Genomic DNA, 12,635 nt, shown 5'->3' with positions numbered 1-12,635 from the left:
GCCAGAAACCTGCTTTCAGCAGCGGAGGCCTAAGAGCTGGAGTCTCAGAGCTAAAGCTGGCCCAGAATAAAAACAAAAGAAAAAAAAAGGAGCGGTTGGGAGCTTCAGTCAACCACCAGCCTGAAAACAGCCCTCGGCCCTTCACCCAGACTGGCCAGGCACCCCAGTGGGGACCCCCAACCTGAAGGGTGTGTGACCAGCTGCAAACAGCCATCATCCCCTCACCCAGGCTGGCCAGGCATCCCAGTGGGGACCCCCACCCTGATCCAGGACACCCTTCAGGGCAAACCAGCCGGCCCCACCCATGCACCAGGCCTCTATCCTATATAGTAAAAGGGTAATATGCCTCCCAGCACCGGGATCAGTGGAGCCGCGAGGCATCCCGGCACCAGGATCAGCGTGACAGGGGGCAGCGCCCAAACCCCCTGATCGCCCTGCGGCTCTGTGTGTGACAGGGGGCGGGGCCACAACTTCCCTATCCACCCTGCTCTGTTCGTGACAGGGGAAGGCGCCCCAACCCCCTGATCAGCCCTGCTCTGTGCCTGATAGGGGGGAGCTCCCCAACCCGCTGATCACCCTGCGGCTCTGTGTGACAGGGTGCGGCACCCCAACCCCTTGATCGGCCCTGCTCTGTGTGTGACAGGGTGCGGTGCCCCAACACCCCCCCCCCGGGCCCTGCTCTGTGTGTGATGGGGTAGAGCCATAACCTCCCCATCGGCCCTGCCCTGAGTGTAACAGGGTACAGCGCCCCACCCCCCTGATCTGCCCTGCTGTGTGTGTGACAGGGGGCGGTGCCCCAACTCCCCTATCGCCCCTACTCTGTGAGTGACGGGGGGAGCTCCCCAACCCCCTTATCGGCCCTGCTCTGTGCGTGACAGGGTTCGGAGCCCTAACCCCCCTGATGGGCCCTGTTCTGTGAGTGACAGGGGGCAGTGCCCCAACCCCCTGATTGGCCCTGCTCTGTGCATGACAGGGGGTGGCACCACAACCTTCCCATCGACCCTGCCTTGAGTGTGACAGGGGGCGGTGCCCCAACCTCCCAATCGGCCCTGCTCTGAGCCTGACCAGGTGCTGCACCTAGGGATTGGGCCTGCCCTCTGCCACCTGGGAGCAGACCTAAGCCAGCAGGTCATTATCTCCTGAGGGGTCCCAGACTGGAGGGCACAGGCTGGGCTGAGGGACCCCCCCTCCCCCCCCGGGCCTCTAGTTGTTTTATAAGAAAATATAACATAGTTTTTTGAAACCTCAGACTAGAGAAGAATTTGATTCAAACTGCATTACATATTTTAAAAATAATAATAAATTTCACTACATTAAAATTAAGAACTTCTTTTAATAAAAACACACCATAAGAGAAAGAAAAGGCAAGCCACAGAGAAGGAGAATATACTTGAGACAAATAATACTATAAATATATATGTGTGTGTGTGTGTGTATATATATATATATATATATATGTGTGTGTGTGTATATATATATATGTTATCAATAATTCCTACAAAATTATAGAAAATGAAAAATAGGTAAAAAATGTCAATAGGTGCTCTAAAAAGAGGACATACAGATAATCTATAAATAAGTTAAAAGGTGCTCATTCTCATTAGAAATATTTAAGGCCAAAACTGAGTGTTGGTGAAGATGTGGAGCAATAGGAACTTTCATACACAAGTGTCAGGAGTGCAAATTGGTACAATCCCTATGGAAAATGTTGGGCTTTTTTTTTTAATAAAGTGAAAGATATGCCTACTCCCTACCCAACAATCCTAATCCTAGGTACACATAAATAAAAAGCAACTAGAAAAGAAAAGAAAATAATATTAACAAAAGCCAGGATAAGTGGTACCCAGGAGAAGAGAAAGTGAGTTAGGTCATGATAGATTGAGCAAGGTGGTGTCACATAGGCATTCGACGAAAAGTTATTTTTTTAACCTCTGTGTTTTATGCCATTTTCATGTATACTTTAACATTACAATATAAGAAATATGATTGCTCTGGTTATTATCATCTACACTAATAAAAGAGAAACATGCAAATTAACCATCACTCCATCACTCTGCCACTCTGCTACACACACCAGGCAATCAGAGCAACTATACAAATTAACCCAACAAAGATGGCGGTTAATATGCATACTCAAATGTGGAGCAAAGACTGAAGGTGACTGAAGATGGTGGTGGCTACGGAGCTGGAGCGAGCAGGAGGCTTGGGTTGCTCCCAGCGACGTAGGAAGCCAAGCTTCCCCTTGGCCCTGGACTCCACTTAAGGAGTTGCTGGGGACCTGGGCTCCGCTCAAGGAGTGGCTGGGGGCCTGGGCTCCACTCAAGGAGTGGCTGGGGGCCTGGGCTCCGCTCAAGGAGGGGCTGGGGGCCTGGGCTCCACTCAAGGAGTGGCTGGGGGCCTGGGCTCCACTCAAGGAGTGGCTGGGGGCCTGGGCTCCGCTCAAGGAGGGGCTGGGGGCCTGGGCTCCACTCAAGGAGGGGCGGGGGGCCTGGGCTCCGCTCAAGGAGGGGCTGGGGGCCTGGGCTCCACTCAAGGAGGGGCTGGGGGCCTGGGCTCTGCTCAAGGAGGGGCTGGGGGCCTGGGCTCTGCTCAAGGAGTGGCTGGGGGCCTGGGCTCTGCTCAAGGAGTGGCTGGGGGCCTGGGCTCTGCTCAAGGAGTGGCCGGGGGCCTGGGCTCCGCTCAAGGAGTGGCTGGGGGCCTGGGCTCTGCTCAAGGAGTGGCTGGGGGCCTGGGCTCCACTCAAGGAGTAGCTGGGGGCCTGGGCTCCGCTCAAGGAGTGGCTGGGGGCCTGGGCTCCACTCAAGGAGGGGCTGGGGGCCTGGGCTCTGCTCAAGGAGTGGCTGGGGGCCTGGGCTCCGCTCAAGGAGTGGCTGGGGGCCTGGGCTCTGCTCAAGGAGTGGCTGGGGGCCTGGGCTCCGCTCAAGGAGGGGCTGGGGGCCTGGGCTCCGCTCAAGGAGGGGCTGGGGGCCTGGGCTCCGCTCAAGGAGGGGCTGGGGGCCTGGGCTCCGCTCAAGGAGGGGCTGGGGGCCTGGGCTCCACTCAAGGAGGGGCTGGGGGCCTGGGCTCCACTCAAGGAGGGGCTGGGGGCCTGGGCTCCGCTCAAGGAGGGGCGGGGGGCCTGGGCTCCACTCAAGGAGGGGCTGGGGGCCTGGGCTCTGCTCAAGGAGGGGCTGGGGGCCTGGGCTCTGCTCAAGGAGGGGCTGGGGGCCTGGGCTCTGCTCAAGGAGGGGCTGGGGGCCTGGGCTCCACTCAAGGAGTGGCTGGGGGCCTGGGCTCTGCTCAAGGAGTGGCTGGGGGCCTGGGCTCTGCTCAAGGAGTAGCTGGGGGCCTGGGTTGCCAGGGTCGACCCAGGCTTCTAACCAGCCCTGGCCTCCACTCGAGGAGCTGGAAAAAAAAAAAAAAGAAGGGGCTGGGAGCAGCCGGAGCAGAGAAGCCAAGCCTCGCTGCTGTGGCCGGACCAAAGGCCTGGGTCCTGGGTGCTGGAGGAAAACCGGTGCTGGCAGACAGGGGAAGGAAGGCCTATTGAATCTTCGTGCAACAGGCCACTAGTATATCAAATAAAGAATATTACATGGGCACCAGAGAGTCTCTAGATTCATATAATAAGAGGACAATTTAGTAAATGTGAGTCATATAAATGTTGAGTCCTAAACCATATGATGATCAATAGCTAAAACTTAATCAATCCTCAGCCTCTACAAAGTATGCAAAGGAAGATTAGCTAAATCAACCTTCTTGCAAAACGAATGGCCCTCGGGAACAACATCTACATTCTAAATAGAAATTACAGAGAATATATTTTGAAATGATTAATTTTGTGTAAATTGTGCCTGTAAGGGTGTGACAGATATGATTATGACTAATTAACAGCTTGATAAAGGAGATCATCACAACGCTAACACCCAGGAAATACTGATTCATCTCCTCCTTAAACAAATAAATACTTTTACGAACAGCCCCAGAGCGACAGCTGGCAAGAAAACACATCCCCATTCCTGACAAAGATGACGCAATAGGCTGCCTGGGCAGCACGTAGAAGCAGGAAGCTAATGCCCTCACTTGTAGAATACTCATTTTGAGAGTCCACAAGAAAAATGATGAAAGAATAAAGATTACAGAATAATGAGTTAGGGTGGTAGTTAGAAGCTACTAGGTTTTAGCATAGTTTGCCACACAGCATTATTGCAGCAATAGCTGATGAATACATTTGTTAAGTGTCTAGCTGGGTTTACTTTGGAAGATCAGACCATTTTGGAGGCTTAAAATAACTGGAATGGAGTCTCACCAACCAATACAAACAGACAGGGCTCAAGAGAAGAGGATAAATGAAGCAGGGAAAGAGCAACACATTTATATCATTTATATCAAAAAATTATCTCAGAATAATAATTGAGTCTTTATGTACTAGGATGCTGGTATAAAATATATACAAAGGTCAGCAAGTTCATGCCTCTGTCTCTTTGATTTTTACCTGGATTCCCCAGGTAAGTATTAAAGGCCAAAACCATTTGATGGACAGCTTACCATGGAGAAAACAGTCATTAAATCAACTTCTAGCTGCCAACACTTCGATAACCTATCTTTTCATTTTTGCTTCTCCTCTACATTTATTTTCTAGTCTGTTAAAATAGGGATGCGAAGAAGTTTAGAACTCCAGGGACACAAGCTCAGATAAACGTATATTCCCTTTTCTATCTATGTAGTTTTATGTATGCAGTAAAGTATATGATTGTCTAACCACTATGCTGTACACCTGAAAACTAATACAAAATAATATTTAATGTAGACTGTAATTGGGAAAGAAAAAAAAAAGTAAAACTAAATAAAATAAATAAAAGCCACAAAACATCTACAGAGGCACAAAACTTGTCAGAAAAACATTTAGTCTATCCAATGCCTGCCACTAGGTGGCAGACACAATACTTGATATTTAAACAAAACTTGCTACCAAGTGGCACAGTAACCTTGGAGTTGGCAGGGGCGGCCAGGTAGGGAGAGATGAGGGTGCACCACAGCTATGAAATGAACATTTTTATTTTACATGAAGGATAAACTAGTATGGATATGGTAGCTATATGAGAAAAATTAGAACCAGTAAGAGATATTTACAACCACATTTCCAAAGTTAAAAGTGACCCAAGAGACACCCAGTTGTTATAGGTTCACCCTTTTTCATTCCTTCCTAAGTCTGCATAGCAATGAAATCTAAAATATGAAGCAAGAAAGTTTAGTCATAGGCAAGTACCAAACAGAGTAACATTTCCAAGAAACAGCAATGGAACAAAGCAGCAAAGGGGTGCTCTGGGCCGGAAGCTCTGGGCCTGCTGCGCCCCAGTTCCAGAGGCAGGCAGGTGGCTGGAGTTAGGTTACTGCAGAGAACAGGGGCTGAAAGGGGCCCTGTGGGGCAGGAAACCAGGGCCAGGCTTGTGGCTTAGGAAAAGGGACAGAGTGGGGTTCCCAGATGGTAGAGGAAGCTAGAAGTTGCTGTCAACTACTACCTGGGGACTTAAATAGGAAGTTAAAGACAGGGATTAAGAGCCATCTCCAGACCCTGTCCATTCCTGTCCCCAGTGACTAGATCTGCAACATCCACCTCACCACCTGGGGCTGGGAACCCCAAACACCATTGTAAGACCACCTTCTGGGCTGGGGGTCTTGCAAGGACCAGGGGAAGCTACTATAAAACAGACAAATGTAAAGGGGAAGAGGAGACTTCTTTTTTTTAAGGCATCCTACATGTCATGAGCCTTCAATCCAAACCTGAAATACATATGAAGAGATCTAGATGTCAAGACAGACAACAAAACAACTGAGACAGGAAATCACACAAAACAAATTTTAAATGTTAAAAACTGAAATATTTTAATTTTTAGAATCCTTCCAAAGATAAAAGGATAACAACCATCCTATATAATAAAAGGCTAATATGCAAATCAACTGAATGGCAGAACCACCCGTCACTATGACGTGCACTGACCAGCGGGGGCAGACACTCAATGCAGGAGCTGCCCCCTGGTAGTCAGTGCACTCCCACAGGGGGAGTGCTGCTCAGCCAGAAGCCGGGCTCATAGCTGGCGAGTGCAGGGGCGGTGGCAGGAGCCTCTCCCGCCTCCACGACAGCACTAAGGATGTCCAACTGACTGACTTGGCCTGCTCCTGCGGGGCCAAAGCCATCAGTCGGACATTCCCCAAGGGCTCCCAGACTGTGAGAGGGCACAGGCTGGGCTGAGGGAATTCCCCCCTCCCCAAGTGCACAAATTTTGTGCACTGGGCCTCTAGTTACAAATAATAATGACAGGAACAACTGTGAAAGCAAAATAAAACAACAGTGGGTGACTATAAAATTTAGAAATGTAAAATACAGTCATTGAAATTCAAAGCTCAAGAGCTGAATAAACTCTAGCACAGTCAAGGAAAGGATGTGTGAATAAAAGAAAATGCTGAAGAAGAATAAAAATGTAGCACAGAACAAGAAAAGGAGAATATGGACAAATCATACTTAGGAAACTGGCACTGGTATAAGGATAACAGAGTAAACCATGAAATAGAAGAAAAGAAAGTCTTTAAAAAAGAGACATGCACCTATGGAAACTGACTGTGTGATCTGAGATTGCACTGAAGTTTGTGGGGGGAAAATAGATTATTTTTTTAATCCAGATTTAAGAAAAATATTCATACTTTAAAAAGAATCAATCCCAGAGGATTAAAAATCTAACTGTGAAAGCCTAACAGAAAAAACCTTGGAAGAACATTAAATTTCTTTTCTTTTTAATTGATTTTAGAGATAGAAAAAGGGATGGAAGGAGGGGGAGAGAGAGAGAAAAAAAACTCAATTGGTTGTTCCATGTATCTATGCATTCACTGGTTGATTCTTGTATGTGCCCTGACCGGGGAGTGAATCTGCAACCTTGGCATACTGGGACGATGTTCTAACCAGCTGAGCTACTTGGCCAGGGCCAGAACATTAGATTTCTTAAGTAAGGTATTTTTTAAAAAAATAAAGGAAGATTTTTTTTTGTTGTTGTTGTTAATCTCATTGAGGATAATTTTTTTTCATTGATTCTTAGCTAGAGTGGAAGGAAGGGAGGGAGGTGGAGAGAGAAACATTGACTTGAGAGAGACATCCATCAGTTGCCAGCCAAGCAAGGCAGGGATGAACCTGCAACCCAGGTACATGTCCTTCACCAGGAATTGAACCCAAGACTCTTCAGTTTGCAGGCCTATGCTCTAACCATCAAGCTGCACCGGCCAGGGCAAGGAAAACATTTTTTAAACTCAACTATGTTAAAATTACCAAAATTTGGTATATTAAAAGATATCATTAGAAAGTGATAAGCCACAGCCCGGCCAGTGTGGCTCAATGGTTGAGTGTCAACCTATGAACCAGGAGGTCATGGTTCAATTCTTAGTCAGGGCACATGCCTAGATTATGGGCTCGATCCCCAGTGTGGGGTATGGAGGAGGCAGCCAATCAATAATTCTCTCTCATCATTTATGTTTCTAACTCTCTCTCTTCCTCTCTGAAATCAATAATTTTTTTAAAAAGTTTTTTTTTTTAAAAAAAAAAAAAAGTAATAAGCCACATACATAAATGGAGAAGACATTTGCAAAGCATATGACCAACAAAAGATTAGTTTTCAGAACAAGCAAGTACTATAAAAAATTTCTGAAAAGCAATCAATATAAAAATGAGCAAAAGAACAGTACATTCATAGAAAATCCTTATATAATAAAAGAGAAACATGTAAATTGACCATCCCTTCACTATGCTCACCAGCCAATCAGGGTGAATATGCAAATAAACCCAACAAAGATGGTGGCTTAATTTCCATACACAGGAGCCAGGCGTAGAGCAGAAGCGGGAGAGCCAGCATCTTGGGGAGACATGGCTCCCTCAGTCACTCCCTTGGGGGGACGTGGCTCCCTCGGTCACCGGGTGGAGAGCAGACCAGGAGAGCTGGAGGCTTGGGGGAGCCGTGGCTCCCCCGGTTGCTCCCAGCGTGGGGAGCACCAGGAATTCTGGGAATAGTAGTTATGATGGCAGCCCCAGGACCGGAAGCAAAAGCCCAGAGCACAGGGAGCACCAGGAATGCTGGGAATCGTAGTTCTGGTGGCAGATGGATCTCCTAGGCCAGTGGTCGGCAAACTCATTAGTCAACAGAGCCAAATATCAACAGTACAACGACTGAAATTTCTTTTGAGAGCCAAATTTTTTAATCTTAAACTATATAGGTAGGTACACTGTTATTAACTTAATTAGGGTACTCCTAAGGCTTAGGAAGAGCCACAATCAAAAGGCCAAAAAGCCGCATGTGGCTCGTGAGCTGCAGTTTGCCAACCACGGTCCTAGGCACTAGAGCAGTGGTTCTCAACCTTCCTAATGCCGTGACCCTTTAATACAGTTCCTCATGTTGTGGTGACCCCCAATTTCATTGTTACAAATTGAACATAATTAAAGCATAGTGATTAATCACAAAAACAATATGTAATTATATATGCGTTTTCCGATGGTCTTAGGCGACCCCTGTGAAAGGATCGTTCGACCCCCAAAGGGTTGAGAACCACAGGTTGAGAACCGCTGCACTAGAGCAAAGTGAGCCTGGAGCAAGTTACTGTTGCTGTGGGGGATGGAGGGAAAGCAAAGGTGAGAGACATAAGTAAAATCAGAGTGTCTAGGAAAAATTAAAGGGAAGGTATCCTGAAACTTCCAGGAAATCTCCACCAATGAAGCAAAGAGAAAAAAAAATGCCTCTATTATTCTGTGAGCAACAAACCAAACTGGGTTGGGGGGTCTCAGACAATTTGTTCCTGTGATTGCAAAGACAGACAGAAACTCCCGGATTGGAGAGGGCTCCCCTGAGGGCTCCCAGATTGGAGAGGGTGCAGGTCAGGCTGAGGGACCCCACACACACACTACCCGCCCCCCGTGCACAAACCTTCATGCACCAGGCCCCTAGTAAATTATAAATGGCTAATAAACATATAAAAAGATATGCAACTTCACTGGTCCTCAGGATAATGCAATTAAAACTACAGTGGATGTCACTTCATACCTATCAAATTTGCAAATATTAAAAAGTCTGGGTAGTTCATTTGAATTTGACTATTTTAATATTTTGTTAATAAAAAGAAATGCTTGCAAAAAAAGTCTGCTAACACTATGTGCTGGTGAGAAAGAGTGAGATTGAGAATTCCACATACTGTTGATAGGAGAGTTGTTTAGAATCACTTTAAAGATCATTTTGACAATATCTACTAAGTTTAAAGGTGTACATAAATAAAACCAGAAAATCTACTCTAAAGTTTAGCCCTAGTGAGGGATTTATTTACACATGAACACAAAGGTTTAAAAGGACACTTATGAACGCATTGTTTCAAACCGTAAAAAATAGGAATAAACTTAAATTTCCATCAACAGCAATACAGGTAAGCAAATATTGAGTGGCATATTCACTCAAAGTGATGCATTGAAATGAATGAATTAGAGCTATATATACCAACACAGGTAATCAAACAAATAATATTGAAAGAAAAAGTTGCTGCAAGACACACACAGCAGGATGCCATTTCAAATACATAACCATATTATATATTGTTTGGGGATTTTACACCTAAGTATTAAGAAGTGCATAGGATTAATAAACAAGTTCACCTAAGGTGAAGGTAGAGGGTACATAGGAAATTTTAAATGTATTGCTAATGTTTTATTTCTTAACTTAGCTGGTGGGTATAATCATGAACTTAAATGCAACTAACATCTTAGACTTAAAATATATAAAGTAAAAACTGACAAAAATATAACAAAATTAACAAGTAAATCAATAGAAGATAACTAGTACCATTCTCTTAGAAATTGACAGATGAAGCAAATGAAAACAGGGATTAACACAATTAACAATCTTGATCATATATATCTCAGAACCCAACAAGTGACAACATGCATCCCTTTCAGGAGCATATATTTGCAAAATATTGATGATTCATTGGAACAATTCATCAAAAGATTTCAAAGTAATTGCTTTGCAGATGCCGCCACCCCAGAGCCACCTTGACCAGCCATGGTGAAGCCCATTGTGTTCTTCAACACCACCATTGACAGCGAGCCCTTAGGCCGCGTCTCCTTCGAGCTGTTTGTAGACAAAGGTCCAAAGACAGCAGAAAAGCACTGGGGAGAAAGGATTTGACTATAAAGGTTCCTGCTTTCACAGAATTATCCTGGGATTTACTTCACACACCATAATGGCACAGGCGGCAAGTCCATCTATGGGGAGAAATTTGAGGATGAGAACTTCATCCTGAAACATACAGGTCCTGGCATCTTGTCCTGGGCTAACGCCAGACCTAACACAAACGGTTCCCAGTTTCTCATCTGCACTGCCAAGCCTGAGTGTGTGGATGGGAAGCATGTGGTCTTCGCCAGGTGAAAGAAGGCATGGATATTGTGACAGCCATGGAGCGCTTTGGGTCCAGGAATGGCAAGACCAGCAAGAAGATCACCATTGCTGACTGTGGACAACTCTAATAAATTTGACTTGTGTTTTATCTTAACCATCAGACCACCATTTCTTCTGTAGCTTGGGAGAGCACCCCTTCACCCCGATTTGCTTGGAATGTTCTATAATCTTTGTGCTCTTGCCACGGTTCATTGGGTCCCATAATTTCCTTACCCTTACCCAGTCTAGCTGGATTGCAGAGTTAAGTTTATGATTATGAAATAAAAACTAAACAGTTGTCTGTCAAAAAAATATTTCAAAGTAATATTATCATACAGATGATGTTCTTTTTCTATAATGTGATTTCAAAAACAATAAAAGGATAGACTGAAAATGAGAAAAAACTAAAACTAGCAAATCTAAATCAGAAGTTTATGAAAGTAAACAAACCATACAACTATGCAGAGTTTATTCTAAGAATGAAAGATTTGATACATATTATCTGAAAATTGTATCAGTGGTATATACCATATTAATATACTAAGAGAGGAAAACCATTATATCTCCAAATGGTACAAAATGATAAAGAAAAATGTCTTGATAAAGCTCAACACTCATCCTTGATATTTAAAAAACAACTCTTAGCTAACTTAAAATAGAAGGGAATCAGATCCACAACTATCAATCAATAATTTTCAGCAAACTTCAAATGTAATAGTGAAGCTTCAGGAAACAAGGTTAAGAAACAAGTGAAGCTTCAGGAAACAAGGTGAATACCCACCATCACTCTTATTTTCCTATATACTAGAAGTCTGGAACAATGCAATACGAAGAGAAATGAGATGTAAAAACTGGAAAGGAAGAGACAAACTGGTATTATTTACAATGATATGATTGTCAAAATTTAAATGGTGATCCTGATACCATTATAATAACCTGGTTACTATTTAACAGGAAGGGAGCAAAGGGGAGAATAGATAATACAGGCATGCATTTATACAGCTTTGACAGGAAGCTGTAGTAACATTCTCCAAGTCTGTTCCCCACAGATGACCGGGGGAAGGGACTGGACAATAGACACATGCCCAGTAAGTCTGGGTGACATGGGGAGATGCTTACCTGTCAGTCACACCTGGGAGGGAGTCAGTGGCCAGAAAAGGCGTGGCCATGGCAAGGGCCTGGAGATCCTTAACTCCTGAACAAAGACAGTTCTCTCTTTAGCGGTCTTGGCCCTCTTGCTCTCTTGGGACTCCGGTTGCAGGGGGCACGCTCCCCTGCACTCGCTCACATGGCCCAGGGCCATGTGGGACCCACACAATGGACAAATGGACTAAATCTAGACTGATGCTACATCGGACTCGACTCCACTCTGGAATGGAAACTTTGGACACTGGCCCTGCTTTTAGCTCTACTAAACGCCCAGCTGCACCTTCTTCAGGACTGGTTTAAGGGATATTGGACTTTTGAACCCAAGGGATATAATCCCACACAAATAAAGCTTTCTACAATCTCCCATGGGGCCTTCACAAATTCTTATTCCAGCGGAACTCCAAGAACCCCACTCCCACTGCAACGGAGGATTCCACCCACCCAGTCCTCCTGCAACAATACCATTTGTACAGGGTTTAGGAACCCCGTGCTATGCATTGTCTAGGGCCACATAGGTTGGTTGTGAATGGCACCACCCCAAGTTTTGCCTGGTGGTGACCCCCACACAAACCTTGGGAAAGTGGCTATCTCTGGGGAGACAAGCAGAGAAATTGGATTGAGAGGGATTTAAAAGGGGGGTGGAGGGGGCCTCGGCCACTGGCTTTAAAAGTCTGAAGAAAATATGGCAAACTATTTAAATGTAGATGGCTAATATACAAGTGTACATTCACTTTGTTATTTTTCTATTAGTTTGAAAGTATTCAGGATTCTCTTCTATAAATGGTAATGATATGTCCAAAATTTCACATATAGACTTTTTTACACAAGACTAGGTTTAGCTTTATAGTTAGTGAGGCAAATTATCTACCTCTAACAGAATGGATATATAAAATCCTAATAAAAAAAAACAAAACAGAAAAAAAGACAAGAAAACAAAGCATATAAGCATTAGTTGCCTTGACTGAAAACTTTGGGAGAAGTTCCCTGCTCTGTAGAAGGTGCCTTGACTCAGTAACTGACAGGGCCCTTTATTTGACGCCGAGAAAATGAACT

At 45.2% G+C, this 12,635-nt stretch overlaps 1 protein-coding gene and 1 pseudogene across 2 annotated transcripts in view; one reads left to right on the top strand and one right to left on the bottom strand.

Moving 5' to 3' along the window:
• Positions 1-12,635, bottom strand: part of FMN1 (formin 1) — a 407,216-nt gene that overhangs the window by 253,004 nt on the left and 141,577 nt on the right. The gene's annotated exons all lie outside the window — the stretch shown is intronic.
• Positions 10,059-10,542, top strand: LOC118649409 (annotated as a pseudogene).

The sequence above is a fragment of the Myotis myotis genome, unplaced genomic scaffold, assembly GCF_014108235.1.
Source record: "Myotis myotis isolate mMyoMyo1 unplaced genomic scaffold, mMyoMyo1.p scaffold_m19_p_1, whole genome shotgun sequence".
Classification (NCBI taxonomy): domain Eukaryota; kingdom Metazoa; phylum Chordata; class Mammalia; order Chiroptera; family Vespertilionidae; genus Myotis; species Myotis myotis.
Note: the sequence above shows the minus strand (reverse complement) of the source record. Positions and strands in the feature narration are given on the sequence as shown.